Source organism: Protopterus annectens, chromosome 10.part0 (genome assembly GCF_019279795.1).
Source record: "Protopterus annectens isolate FY-2018-M chromosome 10.part0, PAN1.0, whole genome shotgun sequence".
Lineage (NCBI taxonomy): Eukaryota > Metazoa > Chordata > Ceratodontiformes > Protopteridae > Protopterus > Protopterus annectens.
This window is the reverse complement of record NC_056744.1, coordinates 87268237-87274236: the sequence shown is the minus strand read 5'-3', so window position 1 is coordinate 87274236 and position 6000 is coordinate 87268237. Positions and strand designations below refer to the sequence as shown.

Below are 6000 nucleotides of genomic sequence, written 5' to 3'. Positions count from 1 at the left end.
ATATACAAGGCAAACAACATGGTGTCATAATGGGATCCAGAGTCAAAACCATGAGGCATGCAGTTAGAAATGGAGGAATATACAGGAGTGGAGCATCTCTAGTGCTCAAATGACTTGCAAGCAAGTCAGAAGCAGATTTCCAGGTACTAAAACTTGTTTAAATGATTTCTTTCGCAACAAATATAAAACAAAGCATTCAGAATGCTCAAAACAAATTTCTAATTAAATGAAATGTCCGAAACTGTGACATATTGATAAAAATATTCAAAATAATTATGAAAATGTTTGAAACAATATCCAAATCACATAAAATGTATAAAAAAGGAGAAAAGACAGTATTTTTTCACTATGTACTACTTTTTCGCATTAACTAAAGCTATTTGAAGTATCCAAAGTGTGCAAAGTGTTGGCAAGTGTGTGCAGTATTACAGTGCAGATATTTCGCAAAGTACAGTTATTTCAAATAATATTTCACAAAGTACCATCTTTCAAAGAGTTTATTGTGCATTTGTATATTATTACAAGTACCTGGTGTGTATGTGCATATTTGTACATAATTGCAAGGGCCAAGATTGCATTGTGTTAAGCTATAATGTGTGGGCATGGCAGAAAGATTTTGCAGACCAAGTCCGCTTGTGATTGATAACAATATTGTTTAAGCAAGAGTACAATATTTTCACACAGGCTGCTTTTTCTGACAACGACGAACATACAAAGGCATACATTCTGTTTAATTTACCTGGTTCAGAAGCCACTGAAAGAGAATGTTCATTTGTGTATGCACCTGCTGTGTATATATATATATATATATATAAATATATATATATAATATATATATATATATATATAGATAGATAGATAGATATAAATATATATATATATATATATATATATATATATATATATATATATATATTTTTTACAATATTGTTGTAATAAACAGCTCCTCTACTCAATAACAAACTTTAACAGCAAGATGTTAAGGCTAATATGATGGCTGGATTTCTTTCTTAATTTTTTACATTTATTTGTTATTTTTTTGTAAGGGCTCTCCAGATACTCTTGACATTAGTGTACAAAGAGTCGGATCAATTTGAGAAGAAAGTGTTCTCGACAACGTCGACCTCCAACACGAGCCCCACAAAATGCAAAAGGAGAACCAGTCCAAACCACTGAAGACCATACAGTAACAAGTATTCACATCCAAGGTATCTACATAGAATGTGCATAGATTGCTGTTAATGCTGGATTACTGTTAATAGTGATAGCTACGCTAACATAACAGAGACACGTCATACCTCTCAACCTGTTAGTGCAAGAAATCTGGACAAAGCCCTATAAAATGATGGAACAGATACCCAAAAATAGGAACATATTTTAAATATTGCTCTTATAAACTCAGAAAGTTGCTAAAGTAACAGGGTTTTTTTTAGCATACATTTTCTGAAGGATTTGACGTCTTCAACTCAAATGTATGTCATTATTTAGTGACTTCAGTCCTCAGATCATCCCAGTGATTTGCCAGAAAACCACATATTTTATGAGGAACAGACAAAAAATACGAGCCAAAGTCTGGACATTCTGTGAAAATCTAGACAGTTGAGAGGAAATGAAATAATATTTGCCCAGTTGGCATCACTGAATCTGCAGAAAGGCATTTGTAAGAGCATCTACGCTTTTTGGAACAGATTATAAGTGAGCTTATCAGATTCTCATCTAATATTCTAATTGTAGTTTTTTGCGGTTGGAATAATAGGATCATAGGAAGTTACTAGGCTATTGGCCCTAAGGCCCTTATATGCCTAGTCAAGAGTTTAGCCCATGTTTAGACAAGTCAGCACCCAAAGCCCTTGTCCAGCAGGGACACGGGTGGAATCCCAGGGGTGTAGTTTCTGTTTCCCATCCAGTTATCCGGGTTGCACTTAAAAAAGGATAATGAGGTACTCTGCTTGATGTGGAGGGGGAGTCTATTCCACAGAAGGGGGAGTCTCTGGGACACAAATCTGTCACGACAAAAAGTCCTACTGATGTCACAGACCAGGTTGAGGTCCCGAGTGTGGATTACTCAAGTGGAGCTTGACTTGCGGATATGCAGCAGTCCCATCAAGGCGGGGTCTGAGATCACTTTGCATGCCAGACAGGGGTCACTATGTGGAGTCTGTATGAGACTGATTAGAGAGACAGGGCTTTTAGCATATCTGTATAGGGTAGATATTTGAGGCCCTGGATTCTCCTGGTGAGGAACCTCTGTGGTCTGTCCAGTCGATGCATGTGCTTTGTGAGGTACATGCTGAAAGGGGCGTTGTACTAGATAATGGGTCTTATAGCTTTTAGCATATCTGTATAGGGTAGATATTTGAGGCCCTGGATTCTCCTGGTGAGGAACCTCTGTGGTCTCTCCAGTCGATGCATGTGCTTTGTGAGGTACATGCCAAAGGCGTTGTACTAGATTATGGATCTTATAAGGGAAGAATACATAGATGTTATGTTCTCCTTGTCCCTGGATGAGCTACCCTTCCTAATGAGGTGGGCCATGTAGAAAGCCTTCTGTACAATGGAGGCAATATGGTGATGAAAAGTCAGGTTGCTATCAACCTGGATGCTCAAGTCTCTCACAACTGATTGTGTGCTTAGGACCTTGTTATCAATGTGATAATTTGTGGAGATGTTGTAGACGAGAGTGTGTGATGTACCTTTAAGAAGCATTCCAGTCAGTGGGGACATGCATATAAGTACTGAGCATGTGCAAGCAAGTGTGCCATTTTGAGTGAGCAGTCAGACTGTGAGCATGCGTGTATCAGTCAGTTAGTTAGTTAGTTTGTGTAAGTTTAATGCTCCTGCCATCCATTCTGATGTGTTTGCATGTAATAAACTACTTAAATGAACACCCAAGTCTCAACATCTTATTCAGATATACAAGGCAAACAACATGGTGTCATAATGGGATCCAGAGTCAAAACCATGAGGCATGCAGTTAGAAATGGAGGAATATACAGGAGTGGAGCATCTCTAGTGCTCAAATGACTTGCAAGCAAGTCAGAAGCAGATTTCCAGGTACTAAAACTTGTTTAAATGATTTCTTTCGCAACAAATATAAAACAAAGCATTCAGAATGCTCAAAACAAATTTCTAATTAAATGAAATGTCCGAAACTGTGACATATTGATAAAAATATTCAAAATAATTATGAAAATGTTTGAAACAATATCCAAATCACATAAAATGTATAAAAAAGGAGAAAAGACAGTATTTTTTCACTATGTACTACTTTTTCGCATTAACTAAAGCTATTTGAAGTATCCAAAGTGTGCAAAGTGTTGGCAAGTGTGTGCAGTATTACAGTGCAGATATTTCGCAAAGTACAGTTATTTCAAATAATATTTCACAAAGTACCATCTTTCAAAGAGTTTATTGTGCATTTGTATATTATTACAAGTACCTGGTGTGTATGTGCATATTTGTACATAATTGCAAGGGCCAAGATTGCATTGTGTTAAGCTATAATGTGTGGGCATGGCAGAAAGATTTTGCAGACCAAGTCCGCTTGTGATTGATAACAATATTGTTTAAGCAAGAGTACAATATTTTCACACAGGCTGCTTTTTCTGACAACGACGAACATACAAAGGCATACATTCTGTTTAATTTACCTGGTTCAGAAGCCACTGAAAGAGAATGTTCATTTGTGTATGCACCTGCTGTGTTTGCAGGGGAGAGGGAAGACCGCCATATTGTGGTAATGGCTGAAATACGGGAAGACCCTGAGTGCTTAAAATGTAAATTTAGAGAAATGTCTAACCCCCAAATGAATATTAAAATGGAAAGACACTTATTTTACACAAGGGATCAAAAGCCTTTTGAAACTTTTGCAGCATATATAACCAACTTATATAACCAACTTGAGAAATAAGGCTAAAACATGCAGATTTGGTGATTTGAGAGATGAGTTGATAAAATACAGGCTTGTGTGTGGTATTAATAATGATGTAGTGAGAAAGATTTTGCTTTGAGACAGTGATTTAACATTAAACAAGGACATTGAGATCTGTCAGATATACTAGCTTACAGAAAAGCACACAAATATGCTTACAAATGAGAAAGCATGCTTTCTAGTGCCTTCCAAAGCTAATGTAGATAGTATGCAGCACAAGGTTAAAAGATACAGGCCTAAGGGTGTGGTCACTTCAGCAAAACCCCAAGCAGCTTCAGTAAAACCCAGGGCACACTCAATAAAAGGGCTCATGGCTACCTCCAACTCTAACACCAATTATGGACCAACAAAGTTAGCTACAGGATCAAATTTTATTGCCAACTGTCGTAATTGTGGTGGAAACCATGAACCCAGTCTAGAAAAGTGCTTAGCATTTGGTCAACAGTGCAATTTCAGTGCAACAATGTTCATTTGTGTATGCACCTGCTGTGTTTGCAGGGGAGAGGGAAGACCGCCATATTGTGGTAATGGCTGAAACACGGGAAGACCCTGAGTGCTTAAAATGTAAATTTAGAGAAATGTCTAACCCCCAAATGAATATTAAAATGGAAAGACACTTATTTTACACAAGGGATCAAAAGCCTTTTGAAACTTTTGCAGCATATATAACCAACTTATATAACCAACTTGAGAAATAAGGCTAAAACATGCAGATTTGGTGATTTGAGAGATGAGTTGATAAAATACAGGCTTGTGTGTGGTATTAATAATGATGTAGTGAGAAAGATTTTGCTTTGAGACAGTGATTTAACATTAAACAAGGACATTGAGATCTGTCAGATATACTAGCTTACAGAAAAGCACACAAATATGCTTACAAATGAGAAAGCATGCTTTCTAGTGCCTTCCAAAGCTAATGTAGATAGTATGCAGCACAAGGTTAAAAGATACAGGCCTAAGGGTGTGGTCACTTCAGCAAAACCCCAAGCAGCTTCAGTAAAACCCAGGGCACACTCAATAAAAGGGCTCATGGCTACCTCCAACTCTAACACCAATTATGGACCAACAAAGTTAGCTACAGGATCAAATTTTATTGCCAACTGTCGTAATTGTGGTGGAAACCATGAACCCAGTCTAGAAAAGTGCTTAGCATTTGGTCAACAGTGCAATTCTTGCAATAAGTGGAATTATTTCAAAAGGTTTTGTAACTCAAATAAGGCACATTCTTTTATTAGAAGAGAACATCCAAAGGGGCAAGTTGATCAATTAGAGAGCTGCAACCCTACTTTTTATGTTGATGGCATGCCTCTGCTTGGTGAAACAGTCATTGCAGTAGATTTGTGAGAAAATCTTTTGTACTGTTCAGATTAATGGGAGTCCTGTAGAGCTCAGAGTAGATACTGGTTGAAAGTGCAATGTTATGTCAGCAGAAACTTTTGTTAGAGTAAGAGCTGCAGAACAACTTGATTTGGCAAAGTGTGCAAAGGTTGTTGCTTATGGTGGTGAAGAGATTCAAACCAAAGGCTCAGTAGGGTTTTCATGTTACTCTGCTGGGAACAGCTATGACTTGCAGTTTCAATTAGTCAAGATAAACGTGCAGTCATTGTTAGGCCTCAGAGGCAGTTTGAAAATGGGACTGCTTTCATTTAACAAAGAAGTCCACCATGTAAGCCTGAGTGATAGCAGCTCAAATTTTACCCAAACTACTTTTTCTGAGTATGCTGATATTTTTGCTGACAAACTAGGCAAGATCCCAGTTGTGTACTCCTTGAAGTTAGGCCCAGAGGTCAGCCCAGTTATCAGACCAGTACAGAAAGTTTTAGTAACTATGCAGAACAGAGTCAAAGCCGGGTTAGAATGGTGGAACTAGGAGTAATTTGTCCAGCAGAAGAACCAACTTAATGGGTATCCTCCATGGTAGTAGCTCATAAGAAAAGCTCAGATGATACCAGAATATGTATTGATCCAAGATACTTGAATACAGCACTAAAAGACCTCATCATCCTATGCACAGAGTCGAGGAAGTTGCTGCACTCATGCAGATGCTACTGTTTTTGCTGTCTTAGGTG

General features: G+C 37.7%; 1 protein-coding gene across 1 annotated transcript in view; it reads left to right on the top strand.

Moving 5' to 3' along the window:
• Positions 1–1084: 1084 nt before the first annotated feature.
• Positions 1085–6000, top strand: part of LOC122812967 (nucleolar protein dao-5-like) — a 185826-nt gene continuing 180910 nt past the window's right edge. The window contains exon 1 of the mRNA XM_044085058.1: positions 1085–1208. The gene's annotated coding sequence lies outside the window, so the exon portion shown is untranslated. The remainder of the gene's footprint in view (positions 1209–6000) is intronic.